Genomic DNA, 25,648 nt, shown 5'->3' with positions numbered 1-25,648 from the left:
TTCTCCCCCTTTGCCTTTCTCCACATTTTCCCCTTCGGGTTGTTAATCAGCCTATTTTTGACATCTATAAGACGCATCATGGGAGCTGAGCAACACAATTCAGTGAGTCCTTTCAGACTGGGGCTTGGTTTTGTAGTAGTAAGGTTCCGTTGCGTGCCCCTGAGACTGGGGCCTTTAATCACAGCATTGGCCCTGCTCTGGATAAAAGGGTGAATTCAGTGGATTAATATCATTGATCAACATAAAGCCAGGCCACCAGGGCTGGCCCACAAAGCACGTCAAAGGTCTGGCGTGTACAGGGGCAGTTGGGCAGTCCTCCTTCTCAGGATGAACTTTACAGTGGCTTTTATCCGGCCCGCCACGCCCCTGTCCCCTCCAGAATGATCTGCTGTGTGTCTGGACCATGTATAGGTAGTATCTGTGATTATTCCATAGAGAAACGTGGGTCCCGCATCCACCCAAACGTGTTCTCCCACCCCGCCACATTCAAACCCAGAAGGTACTGCCACTGGTCAGCCTGACAATCCATTTTAGTGCTGCTTCTTTAGCAAGTTGATGATACCAATTTTACACACACCCAGTTGCAAAAGTTTTTTGGTTTTTACCTCCCCTGGTCATGACTCCCTCCCCTTCCTTTTGGGGACAGCTTGAGGCTAGTGGACATAGCTCAGATGGACTAAAATTTGACCTTGGTCTAGCATCAAGATCCGACCCAGTATTCTCTTTTATAATTTTATTTTAGTTCCTAAAAATAACAGTAATCAAGGCATAACACGTTTCATGTTTTGTTATTTTTCATTTTGTAATGCATCCAGGGAATCAGCTCCCAGAGAATTCAATCTTCCCCCTGGTAAATTGTAAACTTTAGTCATTGATTTCCACACAGCTGCTGTTCCAAACCCGGGTGACTTCATGGCTACCCAGGAATCAGAAGGATACTTGAACTTTTCAACTCTTCTCTTCTCTGGGTCAGAGAACTCCACATCTACGATTCATCCCCCCGCCCCCCCCCCCCAGCTGGGAGTTATTGCAGTGCAGTCCTGACACTAGACACCACAAGTTGAGGATAAAGTCCCACATGAGACTATGCTTACCCTCAGACACCAGTTACGATTCAGGAGTCCTTAGCCCCCAAAATGCTAGGTGGACTGGCTAGGTTCCCACATGAGGGTTCCCACACGCCCTCAGTTTCAGTAGTTCAATAGAAATGATTCAACAGCACTAAGGAAGGCACTTCCCTTGCAATTACGATTTTGTCAAAGTATGCACACAGGTGAGATCTGAGTCCTGAACTTCTCGGGTCATAGGATATCACAGTCCCATCCCACCAGTTGCTCACCCACCAGCCAGGAGTCTCCACTAAGTTTGAAGTGCAGAGTTTTTATTGAGATTTCATCATGAGGTGTGCTGGGTTGAGGCCCGGGCTCCAGCCTTCTCCCCTCCCTGAAGGTCAACTTTGGACCAAAGTTACTGCCTTCTAATCCTGAGGTTGGTCTTTCACTCTCACCCACAGGCTGTCTTCAGCCATGCAAGGAGCCACCTCATTAATATTACAAATACAGTCCTATTAGGCAGGAAATTCCAGGAGGTTTTGAAGCTCCAGATACATTCTTTGTTATACTCTTTGTTATACTGCAGCACTTTCTTGAAATCTATGCAGTTTCTTTTATGTCAAGTAGACCTCCATAAACAAGGGCAAAAGATACCCCCCCATCCCAGGAAAGTGTTCATAAGGTTCTAAATGAACAAATGATATGCCAGGATCCCTATTAACAACTTCATTTAATGATATTACCTCCCTTCTGAGTAGACCTTTATATCCCTCACATGGAAAGTTGATTGATCATATAAAGAACTCACGGCTGTTGAACTGATGAGAAAAGGGTTGCTTCAAACTGTGGAAGAATTACGCAGAGTTGAACATCCAGGGCACCAGAAACCAGACCTTGCAGGCGAAACTCTGATACCAAATCCTATGCGGTTTCTTCCTGCCTCTACTTCCTGGGGGACAGACTCTAAGCTTCTACTATGAGTTTGGCATCGATCACAGTTTTAATCCTTATTATCGATTCTCTCTACATTGGGTGCTTGTTGGGACACAGTCTGCAGCAATAGCAGAGTTCCTGTTCCCTCCAGTACTTTTGTCATTTCGAGGGATATTTTCTCCATTCCTGCTTCATTCCAGGCCCTCTCCATGTTTCCAAAGCCTTTTTATTACAAGAGGCTTCAAAATGAATCCTCAGCCCATCTTAAAAGCAAGGAGAGCTGGGGCAGGGCTCCTTCTGTAGTGAGCTCCCGAGCCCTGGCTCCCTGTGTAGCCTCAGGCCACACCCAGTTGTGGCAGGAATTAGAAGGAGGAGCTTGAAGGCAGAACTGGGGTAATTTCACTATGACTTTCTCCATGGAAGTCTAACATTTATCTTCAGATAATGTTAAGAATAGGGAATTTCATCCCCCACATGGAAAAATCTGTGTCCCATCATTTACGCCAGCCATTTTTCCCCCCCTGTATGATGGACAGCAACTACTATGTCAAATGGAGAGAGAAGCAAGAGATCATCTTCAGAGACTGAGGACCAGAGTGGGCACATGGCTCCCTTTCTGGGAACATGAATTTCAAGGTGGGGGAGAGAAACTCAGCCCTGGGGCCGGAGAATCCCCAACTCTTGTCCCTCGTCAAACCTACCAGTGGAGATATGTTCTAGGTTGCTTCTGAAGGCCTTTGTGGAAAATCACGTCAAGACATTTCTTTATGTAAACAAAAATGAGGCAAGCACTATCTTGACGAGCCTTTTGGATCATGAATACTGTGTGAATCATGTTGTATTTTAATAGAATTGGATTTTCCCGGAGTTGTCAATATTTTCCCCCACAAAACCAAAAGATGGGACTGCTCAATTGAAAGATGTCCCCCTTTACCTCTTGGAATCAAGTTTCTCATGAGATCGCCCTAGAAATCCCTGATCTCTAAAACGCAGTTTCCAGTGCTGTGTGATGCGAGATCTGTGATCCTTAAAAGGAGAGCTACCAAGACCAGGGGCTCTGGGAATCCAGAGGTAGCTGCCCAGTGGGTTCCATGGGGTTTGAAAGCAGGGCTCAAGTCCATGGGGCTGGACCTTATGAGGGCGAAGATATGGAGGGGGCAAGGGAAATTAGGACATTGAGGATCATCAGCTGAGTCCAGCCACGGCCATCTACACATTGAGCTTTGCACTCCTTCCAAGTGGGAATGAGCAGGATGTAGGTGCTGTGGCTGGAGTGAGCCCCGCACTATGTGAACGTCTTCTGAGGTGTCCAGAGATGGGACTCTTTCCTGTTCTGTTGCTTCTTCAACTACTGTGGCAGGTCAGGCACTTCCCTTTGTGGAAGTTGGCGAGAGGCAGAGAGTAGGAGTTGGGTCTCTGGTCCTCAGACCCAGACTAGAAGAACATAGGTCATCAGGGATAGGCCAAGTCTTAGGCCAGACACAGAGAGGTTCCCAAGCCTGACAGTCACCTGTCAATAGCCCTTATATAGACACCATTAACCAAGGACTGTTTGGCCCAGAAACACATTTTAAGTGAAAACAGTCTGACACCGTTCAACCAGGGAAGTCGCAGAACATTCCAATTGCAGAGAAGGTAGCGAAGTGCAGGCTCTACCCGGGTGAGCTCGGCACAGCCGCCCGCGGGGGCTCTAGACTGGGGCTGGAAGGCATCATCTTGTCTAACAGGTCTTAGCGTCATCTTGCTCAGTCCTTTCTCCTACTCATGGGTAGAGTAGGGCTCTTGTCCCCGGCTGGTCACTGCCAAGGGAAAGGGCTGTGTCCTCATCCCTGGGCAGACCATCTTATTCCCAATGAACATTAGGTGAATTCCCCCCACAAACATGCACACTGTGCTGAGATCTTGCTCAGATGTAGAAAGGTTCCTTCCTCACTTGTCCAGCCTGTTGGACCCCACACCGAGTGGGTAACTTCTCAGGCTCTGATGTAGGGTCAGGGGCAAGAGGGTGGGACCCTGAAGATGGCACTGTGTCCTGCCACTTCCCACTGCTCTGATTTGTGTCTAGACAGGGTTTTCAGGGCCTTGCTCATCACCTCTATTTACACCTGGAGGTTGATCTCAGTGTCCCTAGGGCCTCAGAGTGCGGGATGCTGGTGCTTGTGCCCAGGGAGCCCCTATAAATGAGTGATCCAATTCAGCCAGCAGATTCCTCTACAAGGGAGCCCCCTCAGGAGGAGTGTCAGATTTTCCTCATCTTTGGACTCTAGGTCTCCGCTATCCTCTGTGGTAGTTCCACTACCCAGATGTGCTGCTGTTTGCAACTACTGTATTTCAGTAACCCATTAATTAAAATGAGACATCCAGTCCTTTGGTCACATGAGCCGCATTTCTAGTTGCCCCATGGAGTTATATGCCACTGGACACCGTATTTCACAATGCAGAGAGAACATGCACAGAACACTGTCTTGGGCCTCCACCCTTCTGAGCCTGGCACAGGGTCTGTTCATTGAACTCATCGAACACAATGTAAATCCATCATAGTTGAAATTTCAGGTTGATGGGATCTGAGCTGAGAGCTGCAATGATCCAATGGGATCTGGGGAAGTGAGAATTGAAAGGTGAATTCTTCGACTCCTCTCTCATTTGGAGATTTGCAACTGTTGGAGGCCTCTGACCCCCCCCCCAAAGGGAGGGTGTGAGAACCCAGAGGAAGGGGGCAGGGTGACGTGTGAGCCAACATAACCTCAACTGGTATAGGCAGGAATGGGAGCTCTCACTGTCTTAACAACTTGCAGTTTATGTTTCTATTTCTAAAGATGAGCTCCTGCACAGCATGCATGACTCCACGATGAAGAAGACGACTCTGGGTAGGTTACAACACTCCCAGAAGAGCCAGTGGGCACAGGTGCCTGGGGCCGTCAGGTTACACCTGCTGCTCTGCAGATCCGAGGAAGGGGGGTATGAAATCAGAAAGAAAAAGGAAACGTGTGCAAGTGTCCGACTCGTTTGGACAATAAATATCCCAGTGGCCTAAGAGGAAGAGGCCCGGGACCTCTGGGCTCTGAGCGTGCTGGGTGTGTGACCATCTTTGATGGCTCTGCTATTTCAAGATGCTCTTTCCTGGAAGGCCAGGTCTTTCCCGCCTTGGCCACAGGCTTGGATCATGTTTGGTAGCACCTCCTGGGAACTGTCCCCCAGAGATGTTGGCCAACAATGGAAGCCCCAGGACTCTCTCAGGCCCAAGCCTGAGCCTGGAGATAAAGTTCCTCTGGCACGGGCCACGCGGCGGTGAGCAGTCGGCCCTCCCCCTCTGCACTCCCAGGACTTGCAGGTGGGGACTTGGGTCACAGGGCACTGCCAGGGGTGGGTGGGTGAAGGAGCATGTATTTCCTCTTGGATTACTGCTTGTGCACCAGCATCCTAGAAGGGAAGGAGAGGCTTAAGCTTGGCTCATGTCAGTCTCTCCACTTCGCCCAAGGCCAGTGCTTCAATTTGCAGCTATTTGTGAGGACTCTACTCTGTCCAGCTGCCCCATGAGCCCCCCCCTCCCATGGCCAGGCAGGAAGTGGCTGCTGGGCTTGCTACATACCCACCCTCACAGCCCCACTGGCTTTGTCTCCTAGGATTGAGCAGGCCCCGGATGGAGCCTCTGGGCAGCAGGGCCAGAGGTCACTGCTCCTTTCAGACACTGTTCCAGCTGGACAGGGCCACAATGTCCCTGTACTCCAGCCATGCCCCTGCCTGTTCCCTGTTCCTTCCTTCCCAGTCCATCCATGGCTCGGTGCTAACCCTGATAGTCCCCATTTATTTACATGGCTCCAATTTCTTGCCTCACTTGAAGACTAAAGGGGTTTGGACAAGTCACATTACCTTTCAACTTGGGTTCACTGTTTCTAAAGGACCCCAAAAAATGCATTGGGGCTGCTGTGAGGATTCAATATTGAATATTGATTCAACATTCAATATTCCAAGCCCCTAAGCTCATCCCAGGCATCCAACAGCCACTTACTACATGAAATTGGTTTGTCATTACCTGCCACAGGACCCCGCACTGCCCCCAGGCCCACGGCAAAGTGTTCCCACCATAGAAAGGGATCCATCCACTTATTTCTTCAGGTTCTTAGACTGAAGCAAAACATGACCAGAAGAGATTGGCATGAGGATAGGCAATGGGCATTATTCGGGAGAAAGAAAACAGGTAGTAAAGGGAGCAGCAGGGAGGGAAGACCAAGTCATGCACAGAACGTTCTGGAGACAGTGGCTGCCTCCTGGAGGATCAGGATGTCAGAGGCTTCCCTTCTTGTCACGTACCGGAATTGGAGGGCTGTAGATCAGAGACCCCTTCTTCCCTCACTGCAGAGCCGGGGCCACCCAGGCCCTAGAGATGAGGACACAAGAGGGCCCCGAGGTCAGACCCCATGGATCCGGAGGCCCCACGTCCTCACCTCCACTCTGCTCCCACTTTCTTTCCCGTGGCCACCCACCCCTCATCACCACGACTGCTCCTAGACACTCAGAAGACTACTTTGCCAATGACGAGGCCTGAGAGAGCGACAACCTGCCATTTATCCCCCCTTCTCATCTCCTTTTTATCTTTTCTTTCTGAGCACCTGCTTTGAGCTCTTGCTACTTCCTTTTCTGATCTTCATCCTGAAAGACCTAGTAGGCCCATCCAGGGAGCTGAGATCCCTGGTCCTTTCACTGTCTATATAACCTCTCTCTGGCTCTCCTCTTTTTAAAATAAGGCTCTGGTTTCTGTCCCCAGACCGCACCATTGAACTGTGGGTGCCGAGGCAGGGAGCTGGGCTAATGGCCAAAAAGCTGGGCCCCGGCCCTGATGCTGGGGGCCCCAGATATATTGTATTGTTCTCCGAGTACCCCATGCAGTTCTGCACTGAGTGGCTTTGGACATACATGGTCATTTTCTGCCGTCCAGCTATTAAGAAATTAATTTTGAGTCCACAGAGAGGAGCCAGGATTTCAATGGATATGAAAAGAAGGGAGAACGAGTGTGGAGTGTGGAGTGTGGAGGGTGCGGCCCAGGGAGACACGTGTGCTCCATTGCTGGCCTAACTGTCTTTTTGGCACATCAGGAAAACCAGCAAAAGCAAGGAGAGGACTGGCATGGCTACCAGGGTGTGTGAGCACCCAAGTGGAGATAAGAGGAGTAGTGAAAACCCATTCAGGCAACTGAAGGGAGCCTGGAGAGTATTTGCCAGGAAATGGAAACCTACTTGTGGGAACTTCTACCATCACCTTTGACGGCTCCTTATCTGGAGGACAGAGCTTATGGGTGCCTGCAGGGCTACCACATGCATGACTTCAGGGGGTGAAGAGTGCTCCCAGATTTACTCAGTGACTCTCTCTACAGGACCCAACTGTAAGCCACCAAACTTCTTTCATTCAAGAGGAGAGTTAGTGCTAGAGTCCTCCATCTCTCTGTGTGTGCGATGAAAAATGTAGGTTGGTCTTGAGCACCTTCTCTTCTGGCCTCCTGGGAGAAGGGTGGGGTGGACAAGGGCAGCACGGGCTCCTTCTCCTGCAGGCACAGCTTGGCTGGTCCTGGCATCTGGTAGAAAACATGAGAGGGTCCAAGACCGGTTGGGATCTGCCCAAGCCCTGGGAGCCCTTAGAACTAGGGTGGCCTCACGGCACTGTACCTTAAGTTGAGCTTCTATGGGACTTATCCTTCCATACGCTTTTCATATGTAAAACTCAAAGAGCGTGCGCGTGCGTGCATGCGTGTGCACACACGCACACACACACACACACACAGGAAATTCGATGCCATGCTAACTGGGTCTGTGTTAAGGTCAGGATTACAAGTTGCTTGTCCCTTTTATTTTCCATAGTGATAAAAGAAATACAGTTGAATTATTACAACTTAAACAGAACACGGGACTACATTACGCCCTAAAATTTATTTTTTAAATTTGCTACAGCATAATGATCTTCTTTTGATTGAAAGGCATATGCAAGGTTTGGTAGTGATAGAGAGAAGAATGATCACTTCCAGATAAAAGAAAGCTCCAGGAAGCTGTCCATATTTAAAATGGGGGTCTCAGGAGGATGCTGCTGAGGGTAGGGCTGCAGGGCAGGGTCCTGGCTACCCTGGGTCCTCAGGCCTCCTGCTTCTCAGGGGGCCCAGCTGTGTTATCCTTTGCAACCCCCCCTTTCCCTCTGCCTCAGGTCACTGTCCAGGGGAGCAGGCCCCTCTAAGGCTGCCCAGGGGGATGCCCAGGGGAATTTACTCCTAGAAGACATTCACAGACTCTCCGCCCACAGACGACACACTCAGCAGAGGGCAGCACACAGACCTCGCTGCTCTCTGACCTAGACCTTGGGGAGGTCAGGGTCTGAGGTCACCAGCAGGGTCTGAGGAGCCCTCTGGTCCTGCATACTCCCAAGCTAGCACCTCTCACTACTCCCTGCTGTCCTCCTCCACTCCCACCCATGCCATCCCCCTGCAACCCTGCACCAGGGTGGGTCTGTGTTACAGATTCCCATTTGGACACCTGGGAGGATGGACCGTGGCCACGGGACCCAGAGGAGCTGCAGCTTGCTGAGTGACGGGAGGGAGGCTGGAATCAGACAGGACATCCAAGGACAGAAGCTGCCTCCCGCCGTCCTCTCCCACTTCTGAAGAGGGCGCTCAATTTGAAATGGAGACATTGTTCTGAAATGGGAAGCTGCTCCAGTCAGACAGGAGGTCAAAGGACAGGAACTGCCCTGGGGCCTGTCCTGCGTGACAACTAGAGGCAGTTGATTTTGGATTGTATGATCTCGGATCAGATTCAGAGATGTGCTCCCTACTCGGTGCTGGAGGTTTGCATCTTAGACCTTCTGCTAGCCCCTCCCCCCCCTTTTGAAGTCTTTTTACCTAAAGCTCATGGGGAAAAGTGGCCTAAACAAAGGGGACCTGGGGCCCACGCTCTACGCCCCGAGAAGTCCATTCAGCCTCGTGGCCTGCCCCAGTGAGAAGTCCCCTCAGCCTCGTGGCCTGCCCCAGTGAGAAGTCCCCTCAGCCTCGTGGCCTGGCCCAGACTCCTAGCAGAGATCCCTGGACTCTGCCTGTCCCTGCTCAGCCCCTCCCCCGGGAGGGCACCGCCAGGCTCGAGGTGCCAGTTATGTGTGATCACTGTGCTCGGAATGGACACTAGTGACTGACGTCACTCTTTAACCTACTGAGTCAGGCATTACCTGATCCTCCTAGGAGGCGACTGCGGTGCTTGAGTAAGCAGGGGACGCTGGCCTGGGGTGGCCACCGGAATGCTCATGAGGAGCCACATCTCCTAATGCGCTCACTGAGCCTTACTAAAAACTTAGCATCAACTTAAAAGCCAGGAATACAGGTTTTTGTTTTGTTTTGTTTTGTTTTCTCTCTGAAAAACAAATTCAATCCCAGGGAGCTTCCTCTGAATTCTACCAAATAATTCGCCGGCATCAGGCCGTCCCCTGGCCGCCCCCTGGCCGCTCCTCCTGAGGTCGCCGCGGAGCCCAGGTGGCCGCACAGCTCTGCACCATTAGGAGAGCCCTGGCGCCACCAGACAGGAAAGGGGATTACAGACCAAACGCTCCTGAAGGCGCTGCCGAGGCTGCCACCAAGCAGTGGCCACATGAGAGACAGGAAGGGAAAGGACCTGGGATTTCAGGGCAGGGACCCTGGGCTGGTGAGGACAGGATCCCACCCTTTGGGTGCTGTGGGTGGAGGGGGAGAGGGACAGTGCCATCGGGTCAGTGGGGTGGACATTTGGTGACAGAGGGTCACTGAGACTGGATGCTCCTCGGGGAGGGTGTGGGGTGTGGGGTGTGGCCACAGGCTGTGGCCATGGAGGGGCCCCTCAGGAGGACAGGGTTGGAGATGCTGAGTCGTGCCGCAGACACGTCCCCTTCTCAGCAGGTCCTTTGTCCTCCTGCTCAGTCAGTGGCTCAGATCAGTGGTCAGCAGACCTGGACGCAGGCTGGACTCTTCCACTAAGCCACTGAAGCCCCAGCCCAGCCGGCCACGGTGCCCCTGATGGCTGCTCCCCCAGGACTGGGCTGCTGGACACCAGGCCAGCTCGAGGTGGCAGCACCACATGGGCAGGAGGAAGGGCCCCGTCCTGAGCCACCGGGGGCAGCTGATGTGTGAGGAGGCGACAGGGGCTTCCTTTCAGGAAAATGACATAGTGTGCGGCAGGGATGGAAACCCGGAGGCAGGCGCCTCCCCTGGACTCAGGTGCCTCCCTGGGCTCAGGGGCCTCCCCTGGACTCAGGTGCCTCCCTGGGCTGGGTGCCTCCCTGGACTCAGGGGCCTCCCCTGGGCTCTGGTGCCTCCCTGGGCTCAGGGGCCTCCCCTGGACTCAGGTGCCTCCCTGGGCTGGGTGCCTCCCTGGACTCAGGGGCCTCCCCTGGGCTCTGGTGCCTCCCTGGGCTCAGGGGTCTCCCCTGGGCTGGGCACCTCCCGTGGGCTGGGCACCTCCCCTGGGCTCAGGTCAGGGGCCTCCCCTGGGCTCCCTGGGCTGGGCACCTCCCCTGAGCTCAGGTCAGGGGGCTCCCCTGGGCTGGGTGCCTCCCTGGGCTCAGGGGCCTCCCCTGGGCTGGGCACCTCTCCTGGGCTGCCCTGGGCTGGGCGCCTCCCTGGGACAGCCTGCAGCAACCTTGGGGTGAGGAGAATTGGGAATGAAGTGAGGGAAGCCCTTGGTTCAGGAGTCCAGAGCATGTAGACCACGGCTGACTTGGGTTCAGGATTTCTGTCGCCAGGAAACCAACGACATTCCCTGTCTCGGGTCCATCACCCTCAGTGTGGGACTCTGGGCAAGTCACTTCCCTGACCAAGAGCTGCGGGGCAGAGCCTTGCCCTGCCGTCCACGGGGCTGACGGGGGGTCGCAGGAGAAGGTAGGGGACAGTCGCCCACCCCACAGCAGCCTGCCCAGGTGAGGGCTGGAAAGGAACTTCCCGTCTTCCATGACTTGTGGCCACCCGAGTCTCCTCACTGGAGGCCGCCGTGCGCGGCTGCCCTGGGCCTCTGGTTACTGTCTGAATTCTCTGCACGCTTACGAAGCACCGGTCATTTTCCTTCAGGTTTTATTTTATTTCTGTATTTGCGTCTATCTGATAGGCAGGCCCTGTGGAAGTCCCCTATAACAGAGCAGGGGACCTCCCAGGACGGAGAACCCTTTCCCGGGTTCTCAAGCTTCTAAGTGGATCTGAGTTCAGCCACTGGCCCCAGCACGGGCGCTCGGTCACCGGTCACCGTACCGCCATCTCTCAGTAGAGCTGTGCCCCCCATCAACCCAGGGGGCACCACAGCTGCCCCCACCCCAAGACAGCGGGGGAGCCGGAGAACAGAAGTGGAACCCGGGAAAAGCTGACCCTTTCCCATGGCCTTCTGCCACCAGGGCGTCAATAGCCCTCCCTTCTGAACACATTTTCTAGGATTAGGGTTCAAGGGACCGAGAAGATCACAAAAAGTTTTCAAATGCATAATATAGCACACAAGGGACCGAAGTCATGGAGACCCCCTGCCCGTGTCCCGCAGAGGTTCTGCAGCATCGAAATGGGCATCTGGCCAAATGAGGGAGCGGCAGGCACCGTCCCTCTGACTTCTGCACTGAGGCCCTACAGGGGACCCCGTGGTGGCTGCAGTCTGCACAGCAGGGGCTGAGTTTGGACGAAGGTCCCGGGCAGGAATGTGCACACTCAGAGCAGGGTCAGCCCGGCCATTTCTCAGCCAGTGAGACAGATCTTGTCAATAAGACCCTGGGAGCCTGGAGACCTTGACAGAACCGACTAAGCACCCGCGCCAGCAGGCCACCTGCCCAGCAGCCCCTCAGTCTGAACTAACTGCTCACCACCTGGGTGTGGTCAGTTAGGGCAAAGCTGATTATTCTGCAAGTGTCACGGGGGCAGTTGGCTTGGAATGTTCCGAGTTCCTAGTCAGTTAGGAGTCAGGCAGACCACTGGGGGTTCGGGGTGGTCACATGACCAGAGAGGAGCCAATCCTGGGGGTAGGGGGAAATTTGGACACCTCTTCCCCCCACACCCCCACCCTGAGCCTACAAGAGGGCTTTATCACAGGCAAAGGCATTTATTTGCCCTTTGTGTCAGAGATTGAAAGGTAGAGCCAAGAACTGAGTCAGAATTTGGGTCATTCTCTGGGGCCAAGCACTTCCTCTAGGACACCAAGTTATCTTCCTGTAGCTACATTGGGGTAGGAGGATTTGGGAAAGAGAGTGAGGTGAGCCCTTGATTCAGTGTCCAGGGCATGAGCTGGTGGTCTCAGGTGGTCTCAGGTGCTGGTGGTCTCAGGTGTTGTTTCCCCAGGAAACCAACTATATTCCCTGCCTTAGATTCATTTGCTCCTCAGAGACGTGACACTGGGCGAGTTAACATCTCAAAAACTTTAGTGCCTTAAGCCATAAAATAGACCACAAGCTCCTACTGTGCCCACCCTACATCACATGAGATAAGAGATTGTTCTGTGAGCCATAAAGCATCATACCCATGCCAGTGCGGGAAAGGGAGGAAGGCTCTGGACTCCCCTGACTTGTTGCCCTCCAGGTACCCTCTCTGAAGCCCACCAGGATTGTGGATCCTGCTTGTTCTTTCAGACATGTAATAATCGAACACTTGTGTAGGTGAACTTGTGAAGCACCAGTGATTTTTCTTCAGGTTTTTTCTGTATTATTTCAGCCTCCTAAAAACTATGAAGCACATCCTATTAACATTTCTGACATCACAGAACAGGAAACAGCAACAGGAGCCAAGGAACGGTCCCAGCTCCATGTGGCTTTGATTCCAGGGCCTCAGGTACCAGCACCCATGCTCTTGGTCACTTCCTGTAGAGTCTTTGGTTGTTTTCAATGCACACAAGAATGCAAGATCTATCTTAGCCAAGTCCTATTTTGAACTGGATACCAGTTAAATGATAAGAAGGTCTAAAGTTTGACTTGGGATTAAATTATTAATAATACCTTTATTGGGAAGATGTCAACAGCTCTCCCTTTTTAAAATATTGTCAAATATTAAAAAAGAAGAAAAAAAGATAATACATTGAGATAAAAGTTGCACACAGGGATTGATCCTGGGTGGTGTCTCCAGGAGTTGTTCAGCAGCATCAAAATGAGCAACTGGCAAATAACAGGGTTGAAACTCAAGTATCCATCCCACGCAACCCACTCCATTAAAGTCCCTGTGGGAATATTCAGTCAAGAAGCTGACTCAAGAGTAGTAATTGTAGTTTATTTGGTGCGTCATATTTAGAGACAAGCTATAAAAATGTCATGCCATATTTTGTAATTGAGATATAACTCACATTCCATAAAATTCATTTTTTAAAAGCGTATAATTCAGTAACTTTTTTTTCTTTTAGAATCTATACAGGTTTTGCAATTATCATCACTACACAGTTCCAGTAACTTTCATCACCCTGAAATGAAAACCCTATACTTAGTACCAGTTAGACTTTTCTCTCCACCCACCTCTCAGTCCTGGAAACCTCTGTTCTACTTTGGTTCTATGGATTTTTCTCCCCTCGACATTTTATATAAATTGAATTACATGACGTGTGCTGTCTTTTGTGTCTTCAATAAGCCAAAGGTTTTTCAAGATTCACCAGCCTTTGGAATGTATCCATACTTCACCCTTTTCATAGCTGAATAATCTCCATTGTATGGATATAACACCGAGTCCCTATGTACTGGTTGATGGATAGTTGGGTTGTTTCCATTTTTTTGACTGTTATTTTGGCTCTTTGGCTGATGTGAACATTCACGCACAAGGAAACAAGTGTTTTCAATGAAATCTAATGGATCTGTTTTTGCTTTCCTGGATTGTGCCACAAAAGGAAAGACACATCCTATCTAAGAAGTCATAGCCAAACCCAAGAGAACTTAAGATTTTACTCTTCTTATTTCTGTGTCTAAGATTTTGATAGTTTAGAGGTTACATTTAAGTCTCTGATCTATTTCTAACTTCTGTGTTTGGTGTGAGGTAGAGGTCCAACTTCATTCTTTGCATGTAGATATCCAGTTGTCGCACAACATTTGTTGAAAAGACTGTTCTTTCCCCACTGAATGTGCTTTGTGTCCTCTTCCAAAAATCAATTCACCATAAATGGGAGGGTTTATTTCTGGACTCTGGATTCTACTCCCTTGATCTTTATGTCTATTCTTACAACAGTACCCTGTGACCTTGAATATGGGAACTTTACAGTAAGGTTTTAAATTGGAAAGTGTGATTATGTCATCTTTGTTATTTTTATGTGTCTGGTCCCATGCATTTCCATATGAATTTTGTGATTGTATCACTTTTTGCAAAAAAGGCGGCTGGAATTTTTATAGAAATTTGAATCTGTAAAATGATTAGTAGAGCATAGCACCTAAACAGAAATATTCAATTCTATGAACATGTATTCCTTTACATTTACCTTACAATTTTAAACCTTACTTGAGGTATAATTAATACCTCACAATTTTTCATAAATTACACAATTTAATGTAAACATATTGGTGAGTTTGAACATGTGTATATGCTTGCAATTCTATCACCATAACTGAGATATCAAATATATCCATCAAGTCCAAAAATGTCTTAGTGCTTTAGTTTTCCAAAACAAAGTTTTTCCAAAACTTAAAAAAAAAACCAAAAAAACCTTTGAAGGTGTACAGTGCAGTACTGTTCATTACAGGTACAATGTTGTACAGTTGAACTCTAGAGCTTAATTCATGTCACTTAACAAACTTTATACCCACTGAAGAACAATTCCCCATTTCCTCCTCCTTCCAGCTACTGGCAATTACTATTGTATTCATTGATTCTATGTCTTCGATGGTTTTAGTTACCTAGTTAGCCTAGTTAGTTGTGCTGGGGATCAAACCCAGGGCCTCACGCATACTCTACCACTGAGTTACACCCCCAGCCCTTTACTTTGAGCCAGGGTCTTGCTAAGTTGCTGAGAGTCTTGCTAAGTTGTTCAGGCTGGCCTTGAACTTTTGATGCTCCTGCCTCAACCTCCCAAGTAGCTGGGATTACAGGTGTGCACCATCGTGCACTATTTGTCCCTCTGTGGCTGGCTTACTTAGTATAATGTTCCCTAGGCTCATCCATGTTCTTACAAGTAGCAGGATCTCATTCTTTATTAAGGGTGAATAATATTCCATCATATATATCTCTATATAATGCACATATAATGCGATCTATCCCATTTTGTTTATTCCATTCATCTATTGACATATAGGTTGTTTCCACACCTTGGCAATTGTGAATAATGAGATTAACGTGGAATTGCAGATTTCTTCTTGACATACTAGTTTTAATTATTTTGTATATATACTGAGTAGAGAGTGCTGAATTGTGAAAACATAAGAGGGAGTTTTTATTTTTTGAGGGACCTCCATACTGTTTTCCGTAATGGCTCTACTAATTCATATTGTAGCCAACTGCACACAAGTGTTCCCTTTTCTCCACACATTGCCAGCACTTCTCTATCTTTGAGAAGATGCCGTTTGAACAAGTATGAGATACCTCATGATGTTTTGATCTGCATTCTCTTGATAACTGGTGAGGTTGAGCACCTTCTCATAGATACAGTGGTACTTTTGGAGAAATGTCTTTTCAAGTCCTTTGCTCATTGTGTGTGTGTGTGTGTGTGTGTGTGTGTGTGTGGTGTGCTGGGATTGAAGTCATGGCCTTGTGCATGTGAGGCCAGCACTCCACCAACTGAGCTACGTCCCCAGCCGTCCTTTGTTCATTTTTAAATTGAGTTTTCTCTACTGAGTTGCAGGAGATGCTTCTGTTTCATGACGGTGATACAGATCCTTCTGTGTCACTCACTAGGCATCAGGCATTGCTCACTTTATGAATATAATTCTCTCTTCTGGTGACGTAATCCATAATTATAGTTACATTGGCATTAATGGAATGAAATAGATTATACATCTCTACATGTATTTCTAGTCAAGCTGTTTAGTTTCAGAACTGCATAATGTGTTTTTGAAAATGCTTCATATATCTACCTGAGTGATTTCGTAGAAAGCAGTTCAATGTGTCTGACAGACTAAAACCCAAGGTTGCCCATGATCTTGATTTTTGCTTCTTCATTATGGGACTAAACCCCTGGAGAGTGATGACATTTAGTAGTTGTTCAAAAAGTATATTTGAACAAAAAAGTGAACACAAGAAAGAAAAAACTATGAACATTTACCTGCTCAAACCTATGGGCAAACATGGTTGAAAACATTTCAGGGTTTTTAATTTTTAAAAAATTTTTAGTTGTAGATGGACACATACATTTATTTATTTTTATGTGGTGCTGAGGATCGAACCCAGTGCCTCACATGTGCTAGGCAAGTGCTCTACCACTGAGCCACAACCCAGCCCCAGGTTTCTACTCCTATATTGGAACTTTCCATCCATATTCCCACGTTCCCTGTCATAAACATGGGAGTTCTTAGAAAGAGCCACATAAAATGATCTCCACGTCCAGTTAATTCCTGTTTCATCTTTACTCTTCTCCCATAGTGCCTATTTGGTGGCTGGTAAAAACAAGCAAACACAGAGTGGTAAAGATATAGTTGACAAAGTTTTTGTTTGATAAAGAAGTTGATAATTGCATATTAGATAATATGACTTGTAAATATTTTCTCCCATTTTGTATGTTGTTCTTTATAGTGGCTATTTGATGCTCCCAAGTTTCAAATTTTTTTCTAAGTCAGATATAAATGTTTTTTCTTAAAAGTGTTGCTTATGCTTTTGATGTCATTTCTAATGACACATCGACAAATTCAAGGTTATAAAAATTCACTCCTATATTCTAAGAATTTTTCCCAGTTTAAGCTATTACATTTAACTTTTTTAATGCTTTCAGAGTTAAATTTTGTAGGTAGTGTGAAGTATGGGTCTAATTTGTTGTCCATGAATATCCAATAGTCCTAGCAATATTTGCTGAAAAGACTATTCTTTTTTTTTTGGCACTGGGGATTGAACTCAGAGGCACTCGGCCACTGAGTCACATCCCTAGCCCTATTTTGTATTTTATTTAGAGACAGGGTCTCACTGAGTTGCTTAGCGCCTCACTTTTGCTGAGGCTGGATCTGAACTCGAGATCCTCTTGCCTCAGCCTCCTGAGCTGCTGGGATGACAAGCATGCACCACCACACCCAGATGAAAAGACTACTCTTTGCTCCATGCATAGTCTTGGCACCCTTTGGAAAGTAAATTGACCATAGATAGAAAATTTATTGTTAGACTCTCAATAATTTATGAGGCAAGAGGATACATACTTATTTATGTATCTTTATTAATATAGCATCACACTGTTTTGATTACTACACCTTTGTATTTATTGAAATGGGAAAATGTGGACCTTTGTGTAGTCAGCTTTCTGTTACTGCTAACAAATACCCATGATAATAGGCATAAAAAGAACAAAAGGTTTTAGGTCTTTTGGATATACATACCAAGGAATGGGATAGCTGGAAATATGGTGATTCCATTCCTAATTTTAATCTAACATTTGCATAATACAGGAATATAGCTACATAAACATTTATAGCAGCACAATTAACAATACCCAAGCCATGGAATCAACATAAGGTGCTCTTCAATAGATGGATGGATAAAGAAAATATGGTATGTCTATCCAATGGAGTATCATTCACCCATAAAGAATGGAATCTCACAGCATTTGCTGTTAAATAAGCCAGATCCAGAAAGCCCAAGATCAAATATTTTCTCTGATATGAAGAAACTAGTCCAAAATAAGAGAGAGAGTGTGTGTGTGTGTGGGGGGGGGAATTAGGGGGGGACTAGGTTCCATCAAGATAGAAGAAAGATCAGTGGAGTAGAGGTAGGGGATTTAGGGGAAGGGGAGGGGGGACAGGATAAGGGAAGAAGAGTGAAATGAATCTGACCTAATTTTCCTATGTACATAATGGAGACTCCACAGTGAATCTCACCATTGTGTATATCCACAAGGCACTAAAAACCGTATGAGTAAAATAGCAGATCAGTGAGTGGAGGGAAGGGAATGGGACAGTGGAAAGGAGGGTAGGGGAGTGCTGGGGACGGAATTAGAGCAAATTATATTCTATATTTTTATAATTATGTCAAAACGAATCCTAATGTTACATATAATTAAAAAGAGCCAATAAAAAAGAAAAAGGTTTCTTCTGGCTCACAATTTCGGAGGTTTCAGTCCGTGGCTGATGTTTTTAGACCATCATGGTGGGAAAGCTTGGCAAAGGAAGCTCATTTGCCTCATCATGGTCAAGAATAAAAAGAGAGGAAGAGAAAGAGACTGTGGTCCTGCAATCCCATGCAAGGGCATGCTCCCAGTGACCTACGACCTCCCACAGGCTCCTTCCCATAACAGGTTTTCACCTCCTCCCAACAGCACCAAGCTGAGGTCGACCCTTGAACACCTGGGTCTTTGGTGGGCATTCCAGATCCAACTTTCTTCCTCTTTTTCAAGATTGTTTTGGCTATTTGGGATTTCTTATAATTCCATATGATTTTCAGGATTAGCTTTTTAAATTGCAAAAATAGTGTCAGAATTTTTAGTGTGTGCACTGGGGATTGAACCTATGGCCTCATGCATGCTAGGCAGGCACTCTACCACTGAGCTACACCCCTGGCTCAGTACTGAGGAATGTCACTGAATCTATAGATCATTTTGGGAAGTCTTCCAATCTATGAATATACAACATCTTTCCAATTACTTAGGTCTTCTTTATTTTCAATGTACCTAGTGTATCAGACTTGTACCTTCTTGGTTAAATTCATTCTTAAGTGTTTTAGTCTTTTGGATGCTACTGTAAGTTAAATTGTTTTCTTAACTTCACTTTGGACTATCCATTGCTAGTGTATGGAAACATCCACACACAGTTACCTCACTTAAGTATGGGAACATGTTCTGAGAATATGGTTAGGCAACATCATCATTTACACAAACTAAGATAGTTGCAATGTCACTAGGTAATACAGTTTTTATGGGACCACTATTATATATGCAGTCTGTTGTTGACTGAAATGTTATGTGGCATACCACTCTACTTTGTTGTTCTTATTTTTTTAAGTTTAAAAAATCAGAAATGAGTGTTGAATCATATAAATTGTTTCTAGTATGGATTAGGAAAGGTATGTTTTCTTTCATGATGAGGTTATAGCAAAAAAAATTCACCTAGATGAGAATTAGGGGTCACCAGGATCAGGAAAAAGTGTTACGTCTAAGGACAGTCAGAGGAACTAATCCAGGAATCTGGTGTCTGCAGGTGAACCCCCTAGGGAATCCCCAGAAGGTCTTTTACAGTATAACTATTCTGAGAGTACTGGAGACTAATCTCTTTCGGGTGAGATTTGTGTGTCTCCAAGTCACTTTTGATTATATCACTTCACAGTTCTATGGATGATGCTTTGGCAGCATTTGAGATCATTTGTTCTCCATAAATAAATACTCACAAAACTTCATCCAATGTGAAGGTACATAGAATTAAAAAACCACATCCCTCTGCACATTGTCTCCCACATAGATTTTGTGTAATAACTGTGCCACTTACAAAAGCACTGTGAAGAGAGATTCCAGAGGCAAGGATGTTTCAAGAATGAGAGGGTTGGGGGCACACATGGATGGAGTATGGAACCTGCAGAAGAGAAGAGGGGGAGGGAAGGTGACCACAAGGAAAGGATCTTTGCATGTGCCTGAGGCAGTCCCATGTATGATGAAAAGATGGGGAAGGAGCAGCAGAATTTTCATGGACCATGAGAGCATCTGTGGCTGGTAGTGAGTGAGACTTGGTTCTTGTGATAATTGCCAATGGCTGAACATGATTATTCCTGATATTGAAGTCATGCAAACAAGATAAGGCTTTCCATGAGGCAGCAGTGCTCCTGCAATCCTGTCTGTATATTAATATGTATCCCAGGAAGTCAAGAATATTTTGATTCTTGTGACCTGTTTAAAATAGGAAAGCCTTGACCAAGGCTTTTAGGTTTGGCACAAAGATGGATGATTAGCTAAAGATCAATGTCAGATACTATTAAATTCTCCCCAGAGAAGCCTCACGTGGCTGGGCAAGTTCATAATAGATTCTAAGAGTGGTGATTGGGTCCTGAGCAAGAAAGACACCATGGGAGGCCACTAACAGAGACTTCGACTATTGTGAAATATGGCATCCGGTACAGCCTAGAATCTAGGGAGCACAATAATCACAAGTTAATCAAAAAGCAACAGTAACCAAGAACTATAAGATTCCATTTTAGGTTAATAGACAATGTAAAATTAAAGAATGAAAGAAATGATACAGCATGTGCAAGAGCTGGTGGAAAGATGTTTGTCAGCTTTCTAGTACTGTAACAAATGCCTGAGATAATCAACCTATAAAGACAGGAGGTTTATTTTGGCTTACAGTTTTGGAGACTCCAATCCATGATCAGTTGCTCACATTGCTTTGGGCTTTGATGAGGCAGCATGTTATGATGGAAGCATAGAGCAGAGCAAAACCACTCACCCCATAGTAAGGAAACCAAAAAGAGGCGAAAAGGAAGGGCTGAAGTCACCCCATCTCCTTTGTGGGCATGCCCACTGATGACCTTGAGACCTCCTGTTAGGCCCCACCTCTTAAAAGTTCCATCTCTTCCAATTAGGCGCCATGGGCTGGGATCAACCTGCCAACACAGGAGCTTTGGAAGGATCTTTAAGATGTAAACTACAGTGCAAGACAAAATAGATTTCAGAAAAATATCATGACCTATGAGGAGTGACATCTCACTATGATACACAGGTTGATTCATCAATATGACATAATTCTAAATGCATGTGGACCAAATAACACAGCTTTAAGATGCACGACAGGATTTTTTGATAGCAAAAACTCAAAAGCAAAGTAAAGCCAAGTCAATGATAATAACTGAACACTTCCATATTTCTCCTTCAGTAATCACAGGAAAAAAGTAGGTAGAAAATCAGTTAGAATATAGAAATGCAAACAAACTAGAACAGCTTGACCTCAGTCACACTTAGAGCATCCCACACTTGAAACAGAGATCACACTTTCTTTACCAGGGCACCAGGATACCATATACAGAACAATTTACATGAACACATTTAACGTAAGTGAAATTAAACAAGGTATGTTCTCTGACCACTGTGATTTTAAAATAGAAATATATTAGGAAAAGACACCTGAAAAATTCCCAAATATTTGAAAACAATAAAAGAAACCGACACACTTTGAAACAACCTGTTGTTATGGTTTAGATGTGGTGTCCTCCAAGCTCACGTGTGAGACAATGCAAGAAGGTTTGGAGGAGAAATGATTGGGTTATAGCCTTAATCCAACCAGCAGATCAATCCTGATGGGATTAACTGAGTGGTAACTGGAGGCAGGTGGGGTGTAGCTGGAAGAAGTGGCTCATTGTGGGTGTGGCTACAGGGTATATATATATATATTATACTGTCATGTGAGCTGCTTCCCTCTGTCACACTCTTCTGCCATGATATTCTGCCTCATCTTGAGCCCCAAGGAATGGAGCCAGATGTATATGGACTGAGACCTCTGAAACCATGAGCCCTCAAATAAACTTTTCCTCCCCTAAAATTGTTGTGGTCAGATCTTTTAGTCACAGTGGTGAAACAGCTAAGACCCCGTGGATCAAAGGGAAAGTCACATGAAAATGTGGATGATATTGCAGATTAAATATATATATATATATATATATATATATATATATATATATATATATATATATTAAATACACATCAAAGTTTGTAGATTGAAACCAAAGCAGTATGTATGGGGAGTTTTAATATTAAATACTTTGAATCAACCATCTAGGTTTCAACCTTAAGAAAGTGCTAAGAAGAATAAGAACATATTGGAGCCAGGAAAACCAGATGGAGGAAATGATAGAGAAAAGCATCAATCAATGAAATTGCAGCCTCCTTAGTTTCCTATTTTCATCAGGGCAGCATGCTGGCTAGTGAGTGGATGGACCTGGACTATCCCGCTAAGTGAAATGAACCAATCTCAAAAGATCAAAGGTTGAGCGTTTTTGCTGATATGTGGAAGCTAAACCACAATAAGGGGTCAGGGGAAGAAGAGAAGTTCAGTACTTTAGACAAAAGTGAAAGAAGGGAAGGGAATGGGGTTGGAATAGGAAAGACAGTGGAATGACCCTGACATAATTTCCTATGTCCATATATAAAAATACCTAAACGAATCCTACCGTTGTGTACATCTACAAGAATGGGGTCCTAATTAGAAGAAGGTATAAATATGCACGTATAATTTTATCAAAAGATTGTACTGTCATGTATAAGTTAAAAAAATAAAGAAATAGGAAAATGGTAAAAGGAGAATCAATGAAGCCAGTTACTGATACTTTCAGAAGAATCACAAAAATTGACAGACCTCTGGCTATGCTGATTGAGAAAGATTATTACTAGAGATTTAAGAGGGCTGGGGAGGAAGCCCAGTGATAGAGCACTTGTCCAGCATGTGTGGAGCCCTGGGTTCCATCCCTGAAAAAAATAATAATTAAAAAGGAAATGTGAGGAACAACTATATCCTTAAATTTGATGATTTAGATGAACAGTCAAGTTCCTTGTAACCCAAAACCATCAAAAAGCTCAATCCATGTAAGAAGCTCAATCCATATAAAAATTTTGAACATACTCATTAAATAATAAAAAAGCATCCCTAATAAAAGTTAGGGATGGGCATGGTAATTGCTCTGTATTGATCATTGCCCAATGCATACATGATCAAAGCATCACATTGCACCTCTTAAATATGTACAAATACCATGTCAATAAAATATATATATAAACTCACACTTGGAGTTAAAATCTTGCCCATAAAGGCCCAGCTGTTTCTGATTCCCCCTCTTCCCTCTTCTCTCTTTCTGGTTCTTTTTAGGCAGTACTAGAAGTTGAACCCAGGGCTTTGCACATTCTAGACAAGTGTTCTACCAACTGAGCTACACCCCCAGTCCTCCCCTTATATTTCTGGATCAGGTACTCCCTCTCCTTCCCCTCTGTCAAGCCATTTTTTTCTCCCCATTTCCTGCCAAGAAGAGCCCCCCACTGACTGGCAGGACCGAGCTGCACCCAGCACCATGAGTGAGATGTGTTGCTTACAGGGGACGCCATCACAGGCCAAGCCTTTATCCAGGAATCCATAGAGGTGACTGAATCCTTTTGAAGAACATCTGGACAGTCACACTATTCAGAGAGACCCTGGAAACAGTGCAAGAATCAGAAGAAAGAAAAAAAAACTGCTGGAAAAACAAGTTTATACCTAAGACCCCAAGTAAGGAAGAAACTGAGAAGGGGGGGGGGCGTGGAGATACCAGTTTGCATCAGGAAACAACAGAAGTGGACATTCAGTCATGATCTTATCTGGAGAAGGGGTGGATCTAACTCTAAGCATTGGGCGCAGCCTGCCATTGTGGAGGGTCCCACCTCATTTGCCAATGAACCACTAAATACTCAGGATATAATTGAATTATGCAACAGCTGCCCTCTGACAAGTCTGCAAAAGATGTCCCTGAAAAAGAAGACAAGGACAAAAACAAAAGTTGCCAAAAGAAGATGCCATCCAGAGACTCCAGCCAAGACTGTGTGGACTCCACTGGAGTAGACTGACAGGTGTTTATTGCAAACACTGAAGAAGAAAAAGAGACAGAATCCTCTTGCTAAAACTAGAACAGGGGATTCTGAAATTAATGACATCCACGAGTAATACAAGAAGTCCCTCAGATGACCTCACATCCCTGAATGCTATTAAACTGCCTATTTGGGGATGGACCACGATGTTGACCAAACTGGGAAAGCAGTTCCCATCCACAAAGCCAGTAACATACAAATCCCTGATCAGAGGGTCTCAGAACATATAAAGGATGAGAAGAAGAACACAGAGACCTGCGGAGAGATTCATTCTCAAGAAAGATGGTACCCGGGTGGGCTGAGATGATAATGAAGGTAGCCAGAACAGGTGTCTAAATGACATCAGGCAAGGGCTGAGCTATACCTCAAGCAGCCACTGGAGCACAGTAGACACGGGAACTCAGGTCCCTGGAGCCACCACCTTGGAGCAGCATCGACTCTGATGGTTCTGTCATTGTCACCAAAAGCTGCAGTGGAATCTCTATCCTCACCCAGGTGACAGCATTGGTAAGCAGTCAAGGTGGTAGTGCAGGAATGACCTCCAGGCCAGCGTGGCACCAGGTGCCCCAGAAGCATGCAGCCCGGTTGCCTCTGCCCAGTCTATCTGGTGTCTTCTCCCTCGTGTTTTTCCATCCAGGCCTCTCAGTAAGTCATCTTGGAATAATCTCATGATCTCACAGGCAGATGGCCTCAGCAACCTCCCTAGATAAGTGAGCCTTAGCCACCAAGGTGAGATTGAAGAAGCAGCCCACCCACTTACCCTAGGCTCTGTCCCAACCCCTACTATCTCCCAGCATCCTCAGCAGACAAGCTTCATTGTGGCTCCTGCAAGAAAGCTCCTCCCACTTCTGCCTCTTCTGCCTCTCGCCTTGCACCACCTGTTGCAGTCCGTGAAGTCCCCTGCCTGAACAGGTCTGGGTTTCTTGCTGTCCCCCTGGATAGTATCCTAACCCCAACCAGCAATTTCAACCTCTTCCTCACATTCGCTCAGTAGTCTACTGCCCCCAAAGCGAGAAAGAGCTGCCTCGGCCATCCTGGTAGCTGCTTAGTGGCCCATGAGGCCTAGAGTGGATTAACCCCGGCGTGATTGGGGATGACATTGTGAGTCCTGCTCAGCAACCCAAGGGGCAGCATGGGAGCAGGCAGATGAGGCTTGTGGTTTGTATTCATCAGCACCTTCTTCCTAAGGTCCATCCTAGTGGGTGATGACACAATATGTGGTCCAGATGCCTTTCCAGCAACCCATGCTGGTCTCTGAGAGCCAGTCTATGCAAGAAGGCCTCTGGGAAGTGGCTGTACCCGTGTGGCCCAGCAGGGTCCTCCAGCTCAGCAGAATGGTGTGAGCCGTTCTGTGGGGTTTCTGTGACCTCCCTGCTTTGAGCAGCCCCAGGATGCCTCAGTCTCCCCTCTCTCTCTGTGGTCCCTTACAGATGTCAGAGCTCAGATACTCAAGAGCACCACCCTCTGGACCAGGCGTGCTGGTCATGGAGCCAAACATCTCTAATGGACCCTAGACTCCTCCAGAACCGTGGTCTACTGGGCTCACTGGAAATATCACAGCATGGACTAGTGGGGTCAGACACCTGGAGGCCTGTATCATCCTGACGGGAGCCCCCAGGCCAGCGCTCAAATGAGTGGCACCCCTGTCATACCTCCTAGCCAGTCTCTAGTACCCTTTCCTTGATCAGCCTCAGCGGCCTCAGCACAGGACTCAGTCCCTTCCTGTTCTCACACAGTCTCCCCACCTCGGGGTCCAGCACAGGATGGTGGGCACTACTCTCTTTTGGGCCAGCCCATCTGCCCTCCGTTGCTCCAAGGTCAGTGGACTTACCATGGACAGAGTGAGTTTGATCATGGAAACCGGAATAAGAGACAAACATACAATTCTGCCTCCAGTGACCTGGGGATGGCAGGTGTTGCCCTGAGGTGGGTGCTGGAGGTGACTGATCTCCACGAGGCACCTCCCTTACTGAGCTGGACACACTTCACTCAGTTCCCCAGGTCTGGTACCACGAT

The 25,648-nt window shown here is 46.9% G+C and overlaps 1 pseudogene; it reads left to right on the top strand.

The window, feature by feature from the left end:
- The window catches only part of LOC124106672 (R3H domain-containing protein 2-like), a 67,850-nt pseudogene extending 42,534 nt beyond the window's left edge, over positions 1-25,316 (top strand).
- The last annotated feature ends 332 nt before the right edge of the window (positions 25,317-25,648 follow it).

The sequence above is a fragment of the Marmota monax genome, unplaced genomic scaffold (genome assembly GCF_021218885.2).
Source record: "Marmota monax isolate L192 unplaced genomic scaffold, Marmota_monax_Labrador192_F-V1.1 WCK01_AAM20220418_F8-fsc00269, whole genome shotgun sequence".
NCBI lineage: Eukaryota > Metazoa > Chordata > Mammalia > Rodentia > Sciuridae > Marmota > Marmota monax.
The sequence above is the reverse complement of the archived record's forward strand: the minus strand, read 5'-3'. Positions and strand labels throughout refer to the sequence as shown.